Source organism: Euprymna scolopes, chromosome 1 (genome assembly GCF_053919585.1).
Source record: "Euprymna scolopes isolate OS-2025 chromosome 1, ASM5391958v1, whole genome shotgun sequence".
Classification (NCBI taxonomy): Eukaryota; Metazoa; Mollusca; class Cephalopoda; order Sepiida; family Sepiolidae; genus Euprymna; species Euprymna scolopes.
In genome coordinates, this window is record NC_136482.1 from 90,106,947 (window position 1) to 90,130,991 (window position 24,045).

General features: G+C 36.2%; 1 protein-coding gene across 10 annotated transcripts in view; it reads left to right on the top strand.

Annotated features, from left to right (window-relative positions):
- Positions 1 to 24,045, top strand: part of LOC145245888 (uncharacterized protein C20orf96-like) — a 2,261,276-nt gene that overhangs the window by 278,595 nt on the left and 1,958,636 nt on the right. Inside the window, exon 4 of one of the 10 annotated variants that reach the window (XM_080107943.1) lies at positions 4,648 to 4,690. The exons of the other annotated variants lie outside the window; for them this stretch is intronic. The gene's annotated coding sequence lies outside the window, so the exon portion shown is untranslated. The remainder of the gene's footprint in view (positions 1 to 4,647; positions 4,691 to 24,045) is intronic. 10 annotated transcript variants of the gene reach the window in all.

Genomic DNA, 24,045 nt, shown 5'->3' on the forward strand with positions numbered 1-24,045 from the left:
AGCAAGCAATTTTTTAGGGCTCCTTTTATCGCCCCCTCCCCGCCACAGGGAAAGCAGTGCTATCCCTAAATAGGGCTGCTTTGTCCCTGATGGAGGACACGAACAGCACAATTGCTCAGAGGTTTGTGCTAGAACGGCCATCTACCATCAGCCGCCACTGTGCAGAGATCCGGCTGAGGACTTCCAGTAATATCCTTTACCTGTCTCCGTCGCTTTCACTCCATCGCCAGTGGACTTCTTGCAGGACAGTATGAGGTTTTCATAATGAAATTATGACAGGCTGTCCGAAACCCACACAAAGGACTTGATTTAAGTGGTGAAGGCTCGTGTAGGACCATCCACACTTTTTGGAACTGCTGATTAACTTACTCGGTGCAAACCAATTGCCACAGAACAAGCAGACAACAACCTTCAGGTTTGATGTAAGAGTTTCCTTCTCTTAGTGGTATAACCGCGCCCCCAGACACCAACCTGGTAATTTCCTTGTACCGGCGCAATATATATATATATATAAGTATAGATACACACATGATACTAGTTGGCCGTTGACCTCGAAAGGATGGAATACTGTGTCCATATCTGGGCAGGAGCTGCTAAAAACAGCCTATCCTGCCTTGACAGAGTACAAAATAGACTTCGTGGCTTAGTGGGGGATGCCCTTTTCTCTACCCTGCAACCTCTCTCCCACAGAAGAGACGTTGCGAGCCTGTCCTTGTTTTATCGTTATTTCCATGGCAGATGCTCGTCTGAACTCCAATCTCTGGTCCCCCCTCGCCAATCTTTCATGAAAAACACCCGTCTAGCTGAATCCACTGTGAAAAATTTCCCCCACTCTATATCTGTGCCTAAATCAAAACGCGGATTCCATGAACAAAGCTTCTTTCTTAGAACTGCACGCCTGTGGAACTCTGTTCCGTCTGCCTGCTTCCCTCCGGACTATAACTTGGATGTCTTCAAGTCCAGTGTTAACAAGTTCCTAATGAACCGCCCCCTTAAGTAAGCACTTCAGCAAATCTCCTCACTAACTTAATGTACTTGCAATAACCCTTATCCCTGAGTGGCTTCCGGGCCTTAAGTGGTGATCACTGTGTAAAAAAAAAAAAAAAAAAAAAAAAAAAAAGGGGGGGGGTTCATTCGCCCTTTGAAAGGTCTTGTTTTTAATCCTTCAGGAAGACTAGCCGCCCTCCTCACCAAACAAGTCTGGTGGGGGAACCAGTTTAGTCGCCGTGACAAGGTATCAAATGCCGAATTATTCACAAAATGCAAAATATCTGGCATTGGATTATTCCTTATTCAATCGCAATTGCGGTGGGCTGGTCATGTATTGAGGATGCCCGATGACAGAATTCCAAAAATTGCGATGTACAGTCAATTTGAGGGTGGTAAAAGAATTGTCGGACATCCTTGGCTTAGGTACAAGGACAAGTTGAAGAGTAACTTGTCTGCAGTGAACATACCATACAGGAGTCTTGAAGATGAGGTGAATGACCGAAAAGGATGGAGATCAAGGTGTTTTGAAGGTCTCCAGAGGTTTCAATCTGAAAGCTTAAGGCAACTGAAGGAAAACAGAGTAAGAGCAAAACGACTACCAGCCGAACCAATATCTGCAGCATTAAATCCACATTCATGTTCTATTTGTGGCCTTGTCTGCAAGTCCCTTGCTGGACTAAAAAGTCATCAGAGGCAAAAGCATAAATGAGTTTTAGAAATATGGGTTGTCCGAACCTCATACGTCGAAATCGATGGGAGAGTCCATCATATAAATATATTGGATTACTAGTTTATAAAATAGTTATCCACGGAGATGTATATTGCTACCAGACATACGCACACATACATATGCACTCACATGTTTGAAGACCATAGATTTTTCACGTTTTTAAATTTTCTTATATATTTTTCCCGTGATAGCAAGCAAGAGTCCATGTCTCCAATGATAATTAGTATAGTCTGACATCGGGGGTTCTCACTGCTATACCAGTTACTACCAGAGACCTGAAAGTTTGCTTGCCATGTCGAGAAAAAATGACAAAACGTATAAATTTTGTGCATCAACTGAACGTGTATGAATAACGATTTTATGCCTAAACACACACACACACACACACATATATATATATATATATATATATATATATATATATATATGTATGTATATCAGAAAATAAAGCGCGATATAGAACTGATTAAGACGACATATACACGTCTTCATAACCAGTCGGATAGTGTTAAAACCAATTAGAAATTTTGTATAGGTTTTCCAGCTAGAAAACGATGCACCTAAATAAGTTCAAAAGTTACGTTGGACAAAACGGTGTAACTATAACAACCAAAATGACAATATTAGTTGGAATAATCCAAAAAATGCAAATTGTAGAAGATTTATTATATTTCTTTTAAGGCTTATATTATTAAATTGTTATGCTAGCGACACAATTTTAAAACACGTTTTATGATTATAAAATCTTTGCTTTTATTAATGGCATTCTGTAAGATGTATGTTTTCTTTTCTTTTTTTTATTTTTCTTTTTTTTTTTTTTTTTTTTTTTTTTTTTCATTAACAGCAGCTATAGTTATGTTATGGCAGTTAATCATTTTCAGCCAGTCGGAAACAGTTTTTAAACTGAAGAAAAATTTCTCATATTGGCTTGTAGAGCATTTTCTTCTTTCATTGTCATATTTAGTATATTATTTGTAAAATTGAGACTCCATTTAACGTAGTTCCAGTTAAATATTTCCCTAATGGACATTAATTGCATGAAATATTTAAGTTTAAAAAAGTTCTTCCGACTTTGATGTTAACGAAATTTTTACATTGCTGATTAATGCAGATCATCTTTTATGTCTGCTATTGATATTATCGCCATTAATTCATTATCAGCTGCTGAAGTAACTATCTTTCGTTCCTTGTACATGGTATATTTTTATTTCCTTGAGTGTTCTCTGTCACAAGCACTTTAAAGTGTCTAGACATTCTATGCATAACAAAAATGTATATATGCACTAGCGGTATTAGCTCTGAATTGACCATGTGTTGATACGTCTAGTTTTTCTTTTCTATTGTTATTTTCATGTTAACTGCTCGACTGAGTTCCAATCTCTAATGTACCTTCCCCATAAAATGTTCATAACAAACACTGGTCTAGCATGAACCACTGTAAAAAAGTATTCCACTGTGTACCTAAAATAAAAACGGAACCATCATGAACAAATTTTTTTTTAAAGAATTTCTCATCTGCGGAATGTGAGGTTGCTTCCAACGTTGTCTAATGTTAACAAATTCTTTTTGAAACACACATTAAAATAATCGAACTTTAACCCCTTAACTCCTGGTTTCAAAGATGTTAATTTCCTACTGACAATTTCAGTAACGTTTATCCTCGAGTATCATTTGGTTCTTGACAAGTGGTTACTGATTAGTATACAAACATAGTACTGGTCAGAAATAATTTGAAATATGGTTATATCTACAAATCCGTGCCCTGAAACAAAAGTGTATAAGATTTGCAATATGAGATCAAGTAATTTATCTATATATCTATAAAAGTGAAATTTTGTGTGTCTGTGTGTGTCCATTTCTCTACCAAACTACTTTGTCAATTTTCAGTCTACAGACTTGAGAATTGACATAAGGGGTATTGAGATTTGGGAAAATCTTTTTAATTGGTTTTCGGCAAGAAATTTTGCTTTCAAGGAGTCAAAGTTCAACTCTACCAAACTCCTCCGTCAATTTTGGGTCTAAACACTTGAAATTTTAGATGTAGGTTATTTGGATATGGATCAAACTTTTTAATTTGATTTGAACCCAAAACAAATGTTAAGGGATCAAAAACGGGGTCAAAGTTTTAAAAAAATTTACCTCTGCGGTCTCTACCAAATTACTCGGCCAATTTTTTGTCTAAACATTTGAAATTTTACATGAAGTGTATTCAGACATAGGGCAAGCTTTTTAATCAGTGTTTAGAAAATTTGCCTCCCAAGAGGTCAAAGTTGATAGCGTTGACTTTTGCAGACTCTACCAAACTCCTCCACCAATTTTGGGTCTAAACACTTGAAATTTTAGCTGTAGGTTACCTGGAGAATCAAACTTTTTTAATATATATATACACATGCACATAAAATTATGAACAGTACATAGGGCCCGAGCGAAGCCGGGTTGAACTGCTAGTATATATATAACAGTGAGAATGTGTGTGTGTGTGAGAGGACACTTCTCAACCTATATACGCAACAAATTTTTGATCTACAGACTTGCAACTTGGTATTTCGGATCATTATACATGTGGACAACTTTTTAATCGGTTTTCATCCAAAAAAAAGTGAGAGATGCTAAGAGGTCCAAATTGAAAAATTGTTATGTGGGAGTGATCGAATTTTTGTCCATTTTCAACTGTTTCATGAATGTGCATGCGCGCCCGTGAAACATGTTACAAAGTTTTGAAAACACTTTGTAAAGGTTGTGTCAAGTGGGCTTATGACTATGATACGTTACTCACTTTTTTGGTTTCGATCTCGGCTCGAGTATTTTTTGTTTTGGTTACAAGAAGTAAACCATTTAAAAAAAAAAAAAACAAATATGCGCATGCACATGCCTCGGTTTCTTTTTCTAATTATTTTTATTTTCTTTTTTTTTTTTTTTTTACATAGGCATCATCAATTATAAAGGCCCAGAGACCACTCGAGGATAACAGTTGAGTATACAGTAGTCAATTGGACTTTATAGTAATCGTTAGTAATGGAAATTCGGTAAATTTGTTAACTTAAGTGGAACAGCTCATCTAAAACTTGTTTATGTTGGACTTGAAGACAATAAGATTGTAGTAAGCTGGAAAGCAAGAAAATAGAAAACAGTTCCACAGATGTGCAATTCTAAGAAAGAAACTTTGTTCATGGAATTAACGTTTAGGTTTAGGCACAGATAAAGAGTGGGGGGAATTACTGATAGTGTTTTCAGCTAGACGAGTGTTTCTTGTGAAAGTTTGGCGAGGAGGGAGACCATAGATTGAAGCTCAGTTGAACACTTGCCATAAAAATAACGATAAAGCAAAGACAAACTCGCAACATCTCTTTTGTGAGATAGAGGTTGCAGGAAAGAAAAAAGGACATCTCCCACGAGACTACAAATCTATTTTGAACCCTATCAAGGCAGGACAAGTCATTTCTAGAAGCTCCTGCCCAGATGTGGCAACAGTATTCCATACTTGGACGTACCTGGATCTTATATAGATAGAGAATTGCATCAGTAGTGAGATATCTACTGGATCGATAGAAGGATACCACCATTTTTCCGTCGGCCTTGGCAACAGATTTGATGTAAGTGTTCCATTTCAGATCAGGAGTAAAGATCAAGCCCAGAAGCTTGTCAAAACATGAGGCCTCCCCAAGACGAGAGCCATTCATTTCAATTGATGCCAGATGGAGATCAGAGCGTTGATGATGTAAAGCTTGGTTTTAGATGCATTAAAAGGAACCAGCCACTCCTTTCCCCATTGTACCACTTGCTCAAAATCAGAGGAGAGAGAATTGGAGAGAAGTTGGTCGTTTATTGTCTTAGATGTGCTACCATAGATAGTAGTGTCATCAGCATAAATGGCTATGAATGATGTTAGGATGTGAATTGAAAGATCATTAATGTAGATCAGGAAAAGAGTTGTGCCCAAGATTGACCCCTGAGGGACTCCAGCATTAATACTGTGAGCTTCAGATTTCTGCCCATCAACTACCACTTTATGAACCGATCAGAGAGAAGTGATATAATAATTGTGAAGATATTTCCAGCTATAGCATAGCTGGAGTTCTTGTGAAGTAAACGTTTATGCTATACCCTATCAAAGGCCTTAGATATGTCAAGAGCAATTGCCCTAGAAAGGTTGCCTCCGTTGAGATTCGCTAATCCTATGAGATATAACTGTAAGCACATCTGTTGTAGATCTAGCAAAATGGAAACCATATTGAGTGTCACTAAGGTTATTTTTGCTGTGATGGTTGATTACTTCTCTATTTAACAGATTCCAGCAACTTACTCATGACGTACAGGAGAGTTATTGGCCTGTACTGAGCGAGAGTATTCTTAAATACAGAGCATACTGATGATTTTCCAGAGTGATGGGAAGCGATTCTCCTTAAGACAACGATTTACTTGATTTTTTTAAAAGGAATTTTACGTTACGTTTTATACCGACGGTATTTCTGTATGTAATAAATAAGAATTTTGCATTAATTAAAATATTTTTTATAACCGGGCAACGCTGGGCGTCTTGCTAGTCTATTTATGAATCTATAAAAGTGAGAATGTGTGTGTGAGAGGACAACTCTCAACCTGTATACTAAGCAAATTTTTGATCTTAAGACTTGAAATTTGGTCTATAGGGTATTCGGATATGTGGAAAAATTTTAATCAATTTTCATCCGGAAAAAGGGTTAAACTTAAAAAATTAGTACGTGGGGGGGGGGGGCATCGGATTTTTATCTTTTTGTCAACTGTCTCACGAATGCGCATACGTGAATCGTTCACATGACAGATTCCTTATGTTAAAAAGTAGATTTTAAAACACTTTTTAAATATTGTGAAGCTGACCTAATGGCTTTCGTACTTGTTTCTGTAAAATGGAAAACGGCTTTAACAAATTTAAACAAATTCAGTAAGTTTAAATTTTTAAAATACTAATAAACATAACTATTTTAAATTTTTAAGCATTTTTCAATATATTCTTGACTGATATATTCTTTGTTTAATTTTGTTTTGCTGTAAAAAAAAAAAAGAGAATCTATTTTCCTCCCAAAAAGAATTTTACGTTTAAATATATTTTGCATATTGTACTGACCTAACCAATAATTACCCCTAATGACCCGAGATAGTATCGTTTTAATTTCGTGGAAAGTTTAATTCAACTTATTTGATTTCTCTAACTATTAACGTATCGATGTGTAAACACACAAACATTGACTTATATAAAAGATAGATGATTAAAAATCGGTTTCTCGAAATGAAGCAGAATCAAAGCAGATTTTGCACATGCAAAGATCTCAATGTTCCTTCAGATAGAGCTACATAAATAACTTCAGTTCCTTCAGCTATAATCGAAACCAAAACTTACGAGGAATTCTTGGTAAAATTATTTATTACAAGAAATGGAAGTACATAAAAATTAAACTACCCGAATGTAAGCGTGACACAGAAAATAACACACGCTATTAATATAAAGAGTAAGCTTAAATTTAACATTACATTACAATCTCATGGATAAATTGATACATGTATAATTTTTAGTACTTATGCAAAATACAGACCATGTTGTTTTTTAGAAAGAATTTTCAAGTTAAATTCAATTTTTGTTATATCTTTTGTTTATAAAATTGTTTTTTGTTTGTTTATTTTTTAATTTTTTTTTTTTTTTTTTTAGTTTAAAAATCCTCCTAAAATAGATTTCTAAATGTTACGACTTCAGCACTATCCGCATTCTGCATAAGTACCTCATTCAGTGTTCGCCCTGTGGAGCTGAGTCTATAGTAGGGTTCTTTCTCCACCATACATCCTTAAGGAAGTCTGGCCATATTGAGAGCTTCGTTCAGAACATACAAATGGAAACCATATTCTATGTCACTAAGGTTATTTTTGCTGTGATGGTTGATTACTTCTCTATTTAACAGATTCCAGCAACTTACTCATGACGTACAGGAGAGTTATTGGCCTGTACTGAGCGAGAGTCTTAAATACAGAGCATACTGATGATTTTCCAGAGTGATGGGACAACGATTTATTTTATTTATTATTATTTATTTTAGCCGATCTCTCGGCCTTCCCTACATAAATGAATCGTGATGCATCATGATTCATACGGAATATAATTAATCCGCACATGCATTTGTTGTACTTTAATATAAATTTCTCCGATTAAAATGACTAGTTTCTTCACAACAAAAGACTAAAATATAAATCGTATCGAAAACATGAAAGTATGTAAACTATGATTATAATAATATTTTGGCAGCCCACTGTCTTTTATTAACAATTCTCTTGATGAATAAAAATTACTTAAATATTTCGATAAATGTTTATTGAAAGTTACTTGAAAGGATAAAAAAAAAAACATTGATAAAAAGAAAAGCAGAATATTTTTATTAGCACTTAATTTACAGACTTTTACTTTTTATAAGATTTTAAATGTGAATAAATTCATAATCTTAAGCCTAGACACGTACGCATACACACACACATTAGCTATGTTTATTAGGAATAATGTGTGATATAAGTGATAGTTTATAGAGATCTCTGTTTGGAATCATCAGTATCTATGTTTATATATACAGGATTTAATACTGAAAGGATTAACCGATCATTATGAATTTTGGAATATGTAAGACAAGCGATTTAAATGTGTATGTGTGTTTGAAACGGCACTATCCGTATTCTGTAGCGTTGGGGTTTTGCTCCTCTTGCAAGGTGTCGACATTCTCCTATATACAGCGCCTAGTTAGATTTAGTTTTATGCAGAGAGAGTAATAAGGAGGCGAATCTCTTTCATAAAAATTCAAATACCTTCGCTTTTTGTAGCATTTTTAACACTGGGAATTAGGCATCAATGAATACATATTCTCACATTTTAATATAAAACGGACGTCAAACACAATGATGATGAACCTACTCAGCATTTCTCGGTAGTGTTTTGACTTGCAATTTATCCTGCTTTTTGTTTTATTTTGATAACTATGCAGTATTTCATGAAATATATTTTTTGTTACAAAGATAACTCTGTATTGACAAATACAGAGTTACCTCCGTTATTTAAGATAACACCTCATGAAAATAATTCAGTTCTGATCCAAGTATTTTATGAAAGAAATTAAAACTGATTATCTTTTGTTTTTCTCAAACAATATGCTGCGGCATTCCACCAAAAGACCTGACAAACCAGAATCAAATTTTGTAGGAATGAATCTGATGACAAAATATCGAACGAGACTGATTTTACTTTGTACACTAAATGATAGAACATATATCCCATACCATCTCTTAAAGGACGTTAGTCTGTCAACGGTTACATAACTTACAATTATACACCGTGATGAAGTGTTTGCTTATAGCATCTAGAATTGCAAAATGATTAACCATCTAAGAACAAACAAGGCACAGTGTCTCTTAACAGTTGTCTGTCTACAGGAATGTATTTCTATGCTGTACGCCCATTTAGCCTCATATCGAGATGTTAAAGCATTTCCTATAAAAATTAAATATTTTCCATCTTTTTCATCACTAAATGTGCAAATTGAATGGACGCAATCTTATTTTAGATTGAATAAGATACATCCAAGCATTTCCAAGGAGAAATTCTGTTTAGCTTACGCTGTGCTTATGTGGGAAATCTCGTTTTTTTGGCTGAGGGATGCTTAATTTGCATTATTTGCATTATTAAAACTCGAAAATCTGCACGGAATTTTAAATGGAACCTTTTAGTTAATCCCCAAGGGTAGCATGCTCTCGTTCCGTCAGCCATGATGGTAGTAATTCGTAATTGTATTCTTGTAATCACCCACACTGAGGGTTTAACTTTTAATGTCCTGAAGAGTATCACATTATAACTGAATTATCCGTTACGCCATGAGTTCTTGTAAACGAAACTGCAAATATCATTCAAAATGAGAACAGTAATATGAATAATCTAAATAAACCAAATTATCGATTCCAATCTAAAGAGATTTCAGAAACATGTCATGCTCAAGTTCGTTAGTCTGCCACACTTAAGTTTGAATTAGCATTTTTGTTGTACTTTTATGCTTAAGCTTGAAACATGTTTCTTGGTCTATCATGTTCTGGTTTGAAACAGCATTTTCATGGTTAAATGCTCGCACTGAATTGCTGCCTCATAAGGTTTTAAGTTCTCACCGTTTTCTTAACCCCCCCCCCCCGCCTTTTTTTTTTTTTTTTTTTTTTTTTTAGTGACCATAAACAGCGAAGGGCATTTTTAGTCGTGTTTACCAATGCTAGAAACGAAAATAACAACCAAACATACACATCTTAAAATCTCTGTAGATTTGGTAGTAAAATGTGGCCAATTCTCATGGCATTTTTTTTTGTTTCCTATGCACAAACCGTATATTTTCTTTGTCTTCAACAATAATATCGACGTAAATAATAGAAGCAAGACTAAAAACTGGTATTATTTCAACTACTCAAATTTCATGCTATATTTGGTTGTATGCGAGGTGCATAATTTTTGCTTGTTTAACATAAAAATGTCTCAATGGGACAACATTAAGATTCTTCAGATTTTCCATATTTTTAGGGTTATATTCTGAATGACATTTTAGATTTTAAAAATGTTTTTTTTTTAATTTTGAAAACTAAACCCATTCTTTTAGCATAATATATTTCAGTGTAATGCATAGTGTTTTTTACTACGTTTTGGGGAGACCTCAAGTTTTGACAAGCTTCTGGGCTTGACCTTTACTCTTGATCTTAAATAGAATACGCACATCAAATCTGTTGCCAAGGCCACTTGGAAAATGGTTGGATCCTTCTATTGATCCAGTTGATATCTCACTGCTGATGCAATTCTCTATCTATATAAGAGCCAAGTACATCCAAGGATGGAATACTGTTGCCTCATCTGGGCAGGAGCTGCTAGAAAGGACTTGTCCTACCTTGATAGGGTTCAAAATAGACTTTGTGGCCTCGTGGGAGATGTCCTTTTCTCTTCGCTGCAACCTGTATATCACAGAAGAGATGTTGCGAGTTTTTCTTTGCTTTATTGTTATTTTCATTGAAAGTGTTCGACTGAGCTTCAATCTATGGTCCCCCCTCACCAAACTTTTACAAGGAACACTTGTCTAGCTGAAAACACTATCTCTGCCTAAACCTAAACGTAGATTCCATGATCAAAGCTTTTTTCTTAGAACTGCACGCCTGTGGAATTGTCTTCCGTTTTCCTACTTTCCAGCTGTCTATAATATGGTGAGCTGTTACACTTGAGTTATCAAATTTACCGAACTTCCATTACTATCGATTACTATATTGTCCTTTTGACTAGTGTACACTCTTTAACTCTTATCCTTGAATGGCCTCTCGGCCTTGATAAGTGGTGACGCCTATGTAAAAAAAAAAAAAATGCTTCGTGTGTTTTAACTGCAGTAATCCTATGGAAACAGGTGTTTCGATGTGAAGTCGATATAATTATAATCTATGTTCTTTTTCTTTTTTGTCATTCTGCTTAGTTTATTATTTTTGATGTAAAAATAATTGCTTCTTAGCAGCCAAAAATAACAGTAGCAAACGACCAACGTCGCCGACTCCTATACAAGACATGGCAATAACCAGACAATGAAGAATAGAGACAATTACATTAAATGTAAGAAATACATATGTTTTCAATGCAAAAAAAAATATTTTAGAGAAAAAGTAAGCAAAATGCTGACAAGGCATTAAACAAGTTTTGGTGAAGTAAATATTTTCTAATAGGCTAGTCAGAAATATTGTATCCGTTTTAAATATCGATTCTTAGTCACATTTGTATGTGTATAAAGTTGAGGGATTTTTTTTTTTTTTGTCATACTGAAATTGACATTATAAGCTTAATTTTCCTATTTTAAAAACATTAAAACGAACTTAATATACTCAGTCATGAATATGCAAGCAACTTCATAAAAGTTTAACTAATTTGCATATTCTTTTGAAAAACAAATATTCATTATTCATTTGTATGGTCTCTTATTGGATGGTTGGTTTTATTTAACTATTACGCTCAATTCTATTTATGCACATTTTTTACATTGTGCATAATTGCGAAGAATGAAAACGTTTTAGCACCTGAACATGTATTTTTATCTGTATCTATGTCTTTATATATAAAAGTGACCGTGTCTGTATATTTGTGCGAACCGGTCTCTACCAAACTCCTCTTTTAATATTTGGTCAACAGACTTGAAATTTGATATATAGGGAATTTGAACCTGTTATTTTTTTTCGATTTGTTTTTTAGCCGGTAAAATTAGCCGTGCAAATTGAAAAAAAAGAAAACGCTTAACTTTAGCAGGAGTAAGTACACTCAACCTGCACATGTGCAATATGCATTCATAGCTTGAAGTTGATAGCTCAAATAGTAGTGACTAAGATTGCAGTGCTAAATGTTTTGAATCCGATTCTAACTAATAGAACTCGTCATTTTTTTTTTTAAACTCTTGAAATCATTGCTATATATTGGATACAAGATAATAATCAATAGAAAAAAAGTTCTATTATAGAACTTTTTTTCTATTGATTAATTCAAATATATTTCAAAGTATTTGATGACCAGGCGGTTACTAAATATTAGGTACAATATAATAATCAATAGAAGATTGGCTCTATAATAATAAATACTAAATCTGCATGAATATCATATTTAAGCGTATTTTACGACTGAGGAATGCGGGGCTTCCTGCTAGTTTTGTGAGAAATACATTTTGTGGGTTCTGAATGGCACTTAGCTGCTGCATAAGGACTGCAACTGCTGTTCACATGACAAATTATTTCCAAATAATAAACTTATCCACTTCAACAGAGTAGAATATCCCAGCCTGTTTATATATCGAATCTAAAACATCTTATCTCTATTTAGTTTTAGATATTAACTGGTCAGATACTTGAGAACTATTAACTAAATCCAAGACATTCACATCAAGAATAACTAATTTCAGCAAACACCGTGATAAAATATCTCTACTTTACATATAAAAGCAATTGTGTCTGTGAGTTTGTTCCTATGAACAAAACGGTTGGGCTGATGATGAAATTTTACACTAATGTACTTTGTGTCTGGGAGTATTCTTAGATATGTTTGATCAGAATACCTCTGATAGATATCACTAAATTAATAATCGAAAGAATCTTATAAAAAAAAATAACAGTACAATTTTGACTAAAGTTAACAACCTTATACAGCCTAACATCAAAAGGGTATTTGGTAAGTCTTATTACTATACAACCAGAAGGGCCTAGTGTATAAAATCAACAGTATGTTCTCTGATAAGACAGGTGTGTATTCGAAATGAATGTTTGTTTAGAGCACAATTAAACTAGGATACTTTACTTCTGGATTTTAAACTTTAATTCAAGCTATAATATAAAAATAATTTTATAACATCAACAGCATGTGCTCTGCAGTGCAATGTAAAATACACTGTATTGTAGATGCAGTCACTGTAGAGAAGCATGGGCATCTTTCTTCCAATGCATTGCGATGGCTCCTCAACTAGAGCAAGTATTTATAACTGATTTGATTGAAAAATGGTAGATTTCACCATTTTTGATTTTTAATAAAAGTATTTGAAGTGTAGAACATTCGTTGATCCTCATTCAATCCCAGAAAATGTCTGGTATCCCTACTAGTTAAATATTTGTTGGTCTCTCTCTCTCTCTTTCTCTCTCTCTCTCTCTCTCTTTCTCTCTCTCTCTCTCTTTCTCAGCAGAAGGACAAGAGATAGTTACATTGTGTCAATATTAAAACCTGTTATTCATGTAAAAAGTCTAGTCTGATGATTTTTTATAGTTAAATCCACATGTTTAATAGAATCTGTGCTGGATATGACGTTAAACTGCATTTGGTTGTATGCACATACATTTACATAAATAATTAGTTATTTCAAGCATTGTTCTGATCTTAGATGTTATCACAACGTTTTCCATGATATGACCTCTGACCTTTTTCAATTGCATTTTGCCGAATTCAGGAATCTATACAGAATATTGAAGAGAACGTTTAATCCATGGACATAGCTTGCTTTAATTACATTAACAAGGAATTGTGACATAACAGACGAAGTGCTAAGTAACTCTAAATGAGAGTATATACCATATCATATCATGACTAAGGGAACAAGAGCAATCCTCGTAGATTAAATAAAGGATTCGGTTTGAAATTCTGTACAGATTCCAAAGTTTAAGATGCACCTGAAGAAGGTTGGAGGTTACACCGCCAAAAAATGTGAGAATAATATCCAAGATGAGAACAGTAGTCTAAATAATCCGAATACAAATTATCAATCCTCATTTGAGATATCATGGATACGTATTTGAAAATAGAATTTGACGCAAAAATATTTTGTCTTGTCTGAGAATTACACTGATATGCATCTGGTGTTGAGACCTAAAATATGGAGCTGCGAGGAGTCTATTGTCACTCCATTGTGTCTACTCTGGCCAAAAGTATCATTAGTAGTCAACATTCCACCCATGTGTTTAATGAAATCAAATCTGCACCCGATTGTTATACACGTACAGTTACATCCTGAATCGCTGGCTGAAATGAATATCGTATATAGCCTAATCGAAAATTTTAAAAAGTTGAAGCATAAAGATGTTTACTGCCAAATCAAATTATTTCTTGTAAAGTACCCTCAAAATGTTGATATACCACAACACTAAATAAGCAAAAGTAATCTCCCTCTCCAAATTCATTCTTTTATTAGAATGAATGTAATCCGTTGGGTCACCCAGCGAGATCTGCTTAGATTGTTCGAATAAAAAAAAACGTTATTTTTCAAAGTCAGTTCTATTAAAGAAAATAAAGATTATCATGTATTAGTCTTATTGTTTGCAATATATTTCCCTCTGCTCTCTCTCTCTCTCTCTCTCTCTCTCTCTCTCTCTCTCTCTCTCTCTCTCTCTAACTATTGGTTAAAGATTATTAATACCGTTCTAATATTGTTTATAATGGATTATTTCAATCTTTTCTATTTTTATTACCTTTGTCTGTTAATAAATAAATATTAAAGAATGATGAAAGCGAGAATTATAGCAATTGTATTTTAGCGGTTGGAGGGTAGCAAAGAGCATAGCGAGAGTAATAGAAAGAGTTTTGTAAAAGAATGCAAAAATGGCTGGAAAATTGCAAGTTACGGTTAATCAGAACATTTCAAATGAGTTGCTAAGCATAACTTAATCTCAAAAAAAATATTTTGCGGCATAAAAAAACATAAGAAATGGACTTGGGGAAACAAACGTCGATTAACTCAGCTTTAGTATAATAGATGATTCTTCATGATCTGGAACTCCTAGTATGTCTGAGTTGCCTTTGTGCTTTAATCCATTGTATAAAATTGCCTTTCTTGGTGTGTCTTATCATTGTAATACTTTTCATTTTATTAATTTTCTTATTCTTTAATCCTACTTTTGATCTTGTATAAAATCTTCCAGCAAAATTTCAATGATTTTCCTCATTTATTCATCAGAGACGTTTTGCTTTGCCAAAAAAAAAAAGCAAAACAAAATAAAACCAATTTCTTGCCGAATTATATAAATGATGAAAAGGTAAAAATTCATTCTCCAATAATATTTCAGATTTCAATTGAATGGCAAGAAAGAAAAATTAGGAATTCAGACTTATTGCCAGTTGAAAAAGGAAACTTGCTTTTCATGTTAATATATCACTAATTAATCACTAACATTAAGAGAAAAGGAGGAGGTAATTAATTAATGAAAGTATAAGACTCGATTACCTAAGAAATAAAGTCTTTTTTGTCTTCTAATTATTCATTCACTAATTTTTTTTTTTTTTTTTCAGACATTAAAATGAATATAATTAGTTCTGGAAAGAATCGATGATTTCACATGAAACACCATTTTATGCCAGTTAACACTCACGCTTATCTTTAGCTAACTATTGGACTCTGAATACAAAAATGACCTCAGCTTTTCTGCATCCCATTAACATTTTTAGCTAGAGGATACCCATGCTTAAAATCTTAAAAGTACTTTGCAAAGATCTTTACTCGTTACAATAATGATGTAATTAATAATACACAAGTTTATAGAAAGGACAATTAAAAATGTAACTTGTAGAAATAAAAATGAATATCCCCTGCAAAAAAACAAAAACAAAAAAAAACATGTAACTAAAATTACACTTTATTTTAAAACCGTGTGTTGCATAGGCGTACATATTCAAGAAGATAGAGGAAGAGAAAACATTTATACATATTACAGATCTGGGATACTTGGGACTTCATATAGATACTGAATGGAGATGTATACAAGTTCTGAACACAGAGGAGGAGGGAGATGCATAATCCTCGAAGGGTTACACAATGTTCATATTAAGATGCTTAACACATTACCTTTTGAGTGTTGAAAGATGACACATGACAACAGTTTCAAAAACACAATTGATGATTCTTTATTCATTGGACCGGTCGAATGCTGATGACGTCAGGAATTTACATTGGTATCTAGATGGTTAACCTAGTACCCCTTCGCCTCTAAGGGGACCCTCCTCTGACCATGTCAACTTTTGTCCGATCAACTCTCTCCGACCGACTCTGCTGACTGTTCTGCCCTGATCTGTTAACTCTAGCTCCTATAGTGAGAATCCACTTTTTACTATGACGTCAGAAGTGTTTCCCAAATGTGGCCAATTCACGTGGCTATGCCTGTTTGTCCAAAATATACTTCTACAGACAAAGAATAATCTCCTAACCTATTTTTTTAGCGTAACCTATTTTTAACAATGTATTTTTAATTTGTATTGTTCATTCTTTTTAGCTTGTTTTAATATTCAGTTTTATAAAAGAATAAACAATCAATTCATTTTTCGATATAAACAATATCTTTTTCCAATTGACTGAACTCAAACATTCCAATCCTTAACCTTGCTTACAAGGTTCGAATCTCGGCTTATCCTAATCTCATTTTCACTTATCTAATGTTCTTATTTACATGAAAAGGGAACAGCCCTTTTCTTGTAACACGTGTAATCAAAAAGAAAAAAATCTAGTCTGGAAAAGTACATGAGGAATACAGCTACTGGTTTGAAGCTAGATACAGGAACCATAAAACATCTTTCAGAATCTTAGATAAAAACGGTGACACTTGAGTGTCAAAACATATGATATCTGAAGAAAAATAATAAAGTACCTGCAATGAAATATAGATTTTTGAAGAAAGCTTCAACCTCTATACTATACAAACTCTTCTGTTTTCTCTGTATTAAGGAAAAAGTAGATATAATTGCATTCTCTGATACAAATAAGCTATTGAATCAAAGCGGTGAAATAAGTATTTTCAGTAGACACTTGAAATTGTTCACCATAGATTAATATATTAATAATCTAATGAATTCAATATAGCATTCCATAAGAAAATTAAATAAACTAATATTCCAGTTTTACATAAAAATTAAAACATTTCAGCCTAAGTATTAAGTTAATATCACTTTAAATACTTTAATAATTGTAATTGAATTAGCCGAAGACTAATAAATTTGTAACTGAAAATTATATATCACAGTGAAGAGTTGTGTGGGATTTAGAATTTAGTAAGTCAATACAAATAATTAAACTAATAATTGGATTGCAATTATGAAAAAATATGCATTTAATAATATTAATATAACTTTTGCTATTTTAATGTTAGTAAGTGTTGTGGTCTTGCACGCAAGTAATAATTAAGGCAAACACAGTAGTATAGTTAACAAAAGTACGTTACAGAAATATGCGGCATGATTCTGGGGACATAACTGCTACCAATAGCAGTATTTACTTCATTCCCATCGCAGCAAGATGTGACACAAGGTTGGGAGTTGGGAAGAGTCAAGTCAACGTCCTTAAAGAAGCACTCTGGTTTATTGAAAATTATCTGGGTAGCCTCGAAAGCATTCCTCGATAAAGGTCCTTCAAGCTGTAAACCATAAATATGCTACATCTTAAAAAGGGGAGAAAAGGCATGTGAAGGTGAACTTCCTAGGACTATCTAGGAGGAATGCCTTAGCCTACAAAATAAAAAGCTACTAAAATGGCTCAGTTTCTACAGAACTGATTGATAATATCAGATTCTTGACAAGCCTGTTCACTAATAGTTACAACTTTTAGCTACTAATGTTGACATGTTCACTACAACTGTAATTTTCTGCGTCCATTTATTCCTGGAATATATAGATCAGCTTAAACTATAACAGTAAGGATAAATTAATAATTTAAATAACTTCAATACCACTTTATCACATTGTGTGGTTTACTTGAGTTAAACATTAATTTGCATACTTGCATAATCGTGATATCATTTGGTGGATATACTCCTTGATACTATTAAGTGCTATAAAATATTTTTACAAAATTTTGTTTGGGAAGATTTGGATTTTATAATGCCTTAAAAAGGAGTTTGGAGAAATATTCATTTTTCTTAACTTAGTATATAATTATTTACTAAACACCGATTTGATCTATTAATTGATGAATCTGAGTATGAATTTATTTATTAAACCCCTTATAAATACAGTAAAAAAAATAAATTTGAGATAGATTTCTGCTGAAACTGTAGTACTTACCAACACAACAAACCTCCTCGTGTTTGTGCCTTGTATAGGCATGCGCAACAACAAAACTTGGGTTTTTATAAGCGGAAGTCTCGAGGTTGTCAGGAATCTACAGGCGCATGCGCAAGAGAAGGGATTGAGATAGTGGTATAAAGGCAGGTCGAGTGAGAAGGTTATTGTTGTTGTTGTCATTGGACGTTACAGTGATGCATTCGTTAGCAGGTGATTAAGAGGCGGTTTATTTTTGTGTGTCAAGTCGCGCACCTCGATGAAGGTCATATAAATCGTTCACCTCGGTGAAGGTGAAGATCATAAGCTATTTCGGCTATTTCATTTTGTATCTTTTCCTGAACAACTATGGCTGGGGCAAAGTTTGATTTAAAACTGATACCCGAATTCGACGGATCCATTTCTGTTGTTGACTGGGTCGAAAGGGTTGAGCTGACCTGCAACTTCTGTGAAGTAAAGGGGGTGCATACCGTGATTCCCCTAAGATTGGCTGGAGGCGCCCTAAGTGTATATCAGCAACTGAGTGCTGTGGAGAAGGCTGATATTACCTGTATAAAAAATGCTTTATACAAGGCATTTGCCATGGATCCCTGTACGGCCTACGAAACATTTGCCACTAGGAAGCTCATGCCAGGAGAAACCGTGGACGTCTTCTTCGCGGAGCTGAAGAAACTTGCAGTTCTATTTGGCAATGGAGTGTCAGAGCAAACACTGGCATATGCGTTTGTGGCCGGCCTTCCCACCCATGTTAAGCAACTGTTGAGGGCTTCCACCAGCATATCTGTAACGCCCATGGAACATTTGTTAGAACGCGCTCGAGCCATTATCAGAGATGAGGAGGACCTGAGGGAACCGGTTGTAATGATGGTGCAGGCAGCCAAGACTAATGCTGAAAAGAGTCCCAGTTTGAGACCCACGACCAATGGGAGATGTTTCTGCTGTGGCTAGCGAGGCCATATCACAAGAAATTGTACTAACAAGGGGCGGGGGCGCCTGCGCTGTTTCCAATGTGGTAACTATGGACATTATTCCCAAAATTGTGCGGGAAATGCATCAGGGGGCAGGACGTCAGCGCCGCCCTGTTCCCCGGACAAGAAATTTAATTGAGGCGCAACCGACAATAAATGTGTACGTGGACCAAGTGCTTTGTTCAGCTCTTCTTGACTCCGGGTGCTCACACACCATCATGAGTGCCAAGTTGTGTCGAAACTGGACAAAGCAGAACATCAAAGTAACCACAATAGGTGGCAACACGCAAGCTTGCTGTGGAGCCGGAACTGTCAAAGTCTACACAGACTCTGGTGTGGCCGCAAACATTAATGTGCTGGTGATGCGAGGGGATTTGCTGGGATTCGATGTACTATTGGGATATGATGCTATTAAGGCACTGGGGGGAGTTGTTATCGGAAGAGATGGGACTGTGCGATTTTTGGAAACCCCAGTGTTTGCTGCAGTTCACATTGATCGGCCTGATTTTAAGGTGGACTACGACCCTCACCAAAAAGCATGGACTGCATCGTGGAAGTGGACAGAAGGAAGGGCGCCAACCGAACTCAAGAATAGCATTGCAGAGTACTCGATACCCGACGAGGGCCGTAATGATTACGAGAAGGAACTTGAGGCATGGATCCAGGATGGATGGCTGATCCCCTACCCCAATAAGCTGGGACCACCCAAGGGTCTGATTCCCTTAATGGCTGTAGTCCAGCATAACAAATCAAATGTTCGTCCGGTGCTGGACTATCGTGAACTCAATAGATACATTGAGACGTACACTGCCGATGCTGACGTGTGTGCCAGCAAGCTGAGAGAATCGCGCCAGAAGGGCTCCAATGTGTCTATAGTAGACTTGCGGAAGGCTTATTTGCAAGTGTGAGTGGATGAGACATTGTGGCCGTTCCAGACAGTGTGGTTCCGGGGTCAGAGATACTGCCTTACTTGGCTTGGCTTTGGGCTGAATGTGGCACTGCAAATCATGAAGATCATCATAAATGCAGTGTTGTCCCAGGAAAAGACTACTGAGGACGCAACATCGGCCTATATTGATGATGTGTATGTCAATGAAGACGTACAATCTGCGTCGCACGTCAGAGAAAAGTTAGCTCAATTTGGGTTGGAGTGCAAGGATCCCGAACGTCTGAGGGATGGAGCACGGGTATTAGGATTGGACGTTTGCGGGAAAGACGGTACCTTACGATAGAGGCGTGGCAGTGAGATTCCAACCGTCCCTGATGTTATTACGCGGCGGACTATTTTTTCCTTGTGTGGGAAACTTATTGGTCACTTACCAGCGTGTGGCTGGCTTTGAGCAGCTGTGGGTGTCATCAAACGCAGGGCAAGTTTAGTAACTACAGGTTGGGATGATGTATCTGATGATGCTCTTCTAACTCTGATGACGACAGAAACCCTAGAGAGAGTTAACAAGGAGGATCCTGCCCGTGGAGAATGGTGTGTCGATGGGGACACTGTGAATGTGTGGGTTGACGCTAGTTCTTTGGCATTGGGAGTGTTATTGGAGCAACGTGGAAATGTAATTGAAGACGCATGCTGGCTGCAACCCGTGAATGATGCTCAACACATCAACCTGGCGGAACTGGATGCTATTGTGAAGGGTTTAAATCTGGCACTGCAATGGCAGTCGAAGAAGTTACACTTGTACACGGATTCTCTCTGCGTCTACCACTGGGTGTCCGACACTCTCTCGGGATGAACAAGAGTCCGTACTAAGGCAGCCAGTGAGATGTTAATCCGGCGGAGGCTAAACACCCTGAAGAGTCTGGTATCAGAATATGACCTGTCGGTGAGTGTAACGCTCATGGCATCACACTGTAATCATGCAGACCAACTAACCCGTGTGCCTCACAAATGGTATGAAGCTGTGAAGACAGGCGTGGAGTTCACTGCTCGATCTTGTGCAGTTGGCGTGATTAGCTCATGCCAAATACAAAGAATTCATGTGCAGAGTGGACATCCAGGTATCAAAAGAACTTTGTATTTTGCGAGGCATGTAGACCCGGCAGTGACAAGGGCGGATGTCAGGCAAATCATCAGGCAGATCATCAGGCACTGTGAGACATGCCAGTCTATCGATCCTGCACCTGAGCAATGGCAGAAGGGGCGATTGGAAGTTGAGCATGTGTGGCAACTATTAGCGATGGATATTACCCATTACAGTGGTAAGCCCTTTTTGACCCTTATCGACTGTGGACCCACTCGTTTTGCGGTGTGGCGGCAAATGACCAGGCAGGACTCAGCGAATGTTGTCCGCCAACTGTCATCTATCTTTTCTGAGCGAGGTGCGCCGGAAGAGATATTGACGGACAACGATGCTGCTTTTTGTAGCCACCAAGTTCGGCAGTTGTTGAATGAGTGGGGTGTCCGACTACGACTGCGATGTGCCCATGTGCGATCAGGGAATGGCATTGCTGAGAGGAGCTATCGCAGTATCAAGAGAATTGCTGCCAGAAAACAATGCACGATTACGGAGGCCACGTATTGGTATAACGTCACACCAAAGGATGGGAAGACACTAACAACAGCACCGGCCAATGCCATACACAAATACCGTGTTAGGATAAAGGGCATTGACACTGCCCAACCAATCGACAAGGAGAGTCATAACAAATACAAGGTAGGGGATCCAGTTTGGGTTAGACCCTCTGGAAACCGGTGCACCACCAAGTTCTAGCGAGGAAGAATATCTGGAGTGGTCAGCAAGCAGTCAGTCCTTGTTGATGGAACCCCACGCCATGTGCGCGATCTTCGCCCGGCTAGTGAAGTACATCCCACAACTACAGAGAGCGACGAATCATCAGATGATGAGCTGCTGATGAGTGAGGTCACCGAGCAAGAGAGTGGTAGTTTTAGTTTGTCTGATCAGGCAGGATCAGAACCAGAACCAGAACCTCACACGGAACCAGAACCTGAATCCGAGAGTGTAAATACCACCCTTCGCAGAGGCCACCCCCGGAGTGCACTCTATGTGATCATCAGATCAAGGGGGAGTGTAGTACTTACCAACACAACAAACCTCCTCGTGTTTGTGCCTTGTATAGGCATGCGCGACAACAAAACTTGGGTTTTTATAAGCGGAAGTCTCGAGGTTGTCAGGAATCTACAGGCGCATGCGCAAGAGAAGGGATTGAAATAGTGGTATAAAGGCAGGTCGAGTGAGAAGGTTGGGGTTGTTGTTGTCATTGGACGTTACAGTGACGCATGCGTTAGCAGGTGATTAAGAGGCGGTTTATTTTTGTGTGTCAAGTCGTGCACCTCGGTGAAGGTCATATAATTCGTTCACCTCGGTGAAGGTGAAGGTCATAGAAACCTTTTTATAATTTTATTAATTCAGGAAGTGTAACGAGTAAGTTTATATGTGGTGTTGTAAATTCGTTCTCTGTAATGTCTCTGCATCTCTGCAAATATTTAATTTACGATGAAATGCATGTGGAGGCGGTGTGTCTTTTTACTCATGTTACGATGAGTGCATGTGTTTTAATATAAGAATCTGTAGTGTCTAGGCATGTGTGAGTACGATGTGTGCATAACGTGTTTATGCATATAAGCGATTAAGACCTATGAGCTTCCAGTGTGCAAGTATATAGGGAAAGTTGGTTTTTGCTTCTCGGCAAAAATCAATTTAAATGACATGCTTAAATTCTTTCTTCCGTCATCCAAATATGACTTTGGAAATTAGTTAATTTTTATTGGCCGATTTTCTGTTTTATTCTATTTGACTTCCTTGTGGCAATTTAATATTCAATTTACTTCAGTATCGTTGATGTTCTTACACCGAAACGTAAGTTAATCAGCATAGGCTGATTTAGTGTTTATATAAATTTATTTATAATGCTCTACTTTGCATTGAACGCTTTTGGAAAAAAATATTCGTTTTAAGTACATTTTATCAAACCTATATTAATAAGGGAGAACACCTCACTATAGGCATGTCATTCTTTAAAAACGAAGAGATACTAGCGAGTGTACCTTAAAATTCATATGTTGAATTTGCATGCCCACATAATGGAAGTAGTTCTGTGTCTCTAGCTACTCTTTTAAGGAGCTAATGACACTTTTCTGACATGTTGCACAATGTAATTAATTTATTTAGAAGTATTAGTTTCGATTAAAATATTATTGCTAACATATATCTGACTACATCAGTGAATAAGATGTCTTTCTCACAACATTAAAGTTGCTGTTAAAATAAACTCTCGTTTATACGATGTTGCAGATGATGCTGTCCCACACTCTAGCACAGGCAACACCGATTAATCGAAATAGTAAAATATTTAAATTAATGTAACTTGATTGAGACGAATTGCAAAAATATTCAGATTTAAAACTCTGCTTTATGTACCATCTTGGACCACTGTTTTATAATCAGTAGTACAAGGCGGATTATTCATCAACTGTTGACCAATTGCCAAATTCAAAGCAACAGCAGAGAATTGATAACATATAGCAAGCATTCTTTTCTGCAACTCGGTTGATTGATTTGGGTTTCAAGATGTAAGCTGGTCTGCCCTACATAACTAACAGCACACTGGCATGCATAATCATAAATTGCATTATTATTGATGAACGAACAGGCCATTTTTCTTAAACGACAGAGAAGTACACTTTATGCCAAAAACTGAACGAAAGCTATTTGTTAGGCATCATGGAATTTATTTACCCGAGCGCTTTGTTTGACTCGGCAATTTCAAATGAAACATATTTTATGTTGGTTCTTAAAATGTATTTATTATTCTATAAA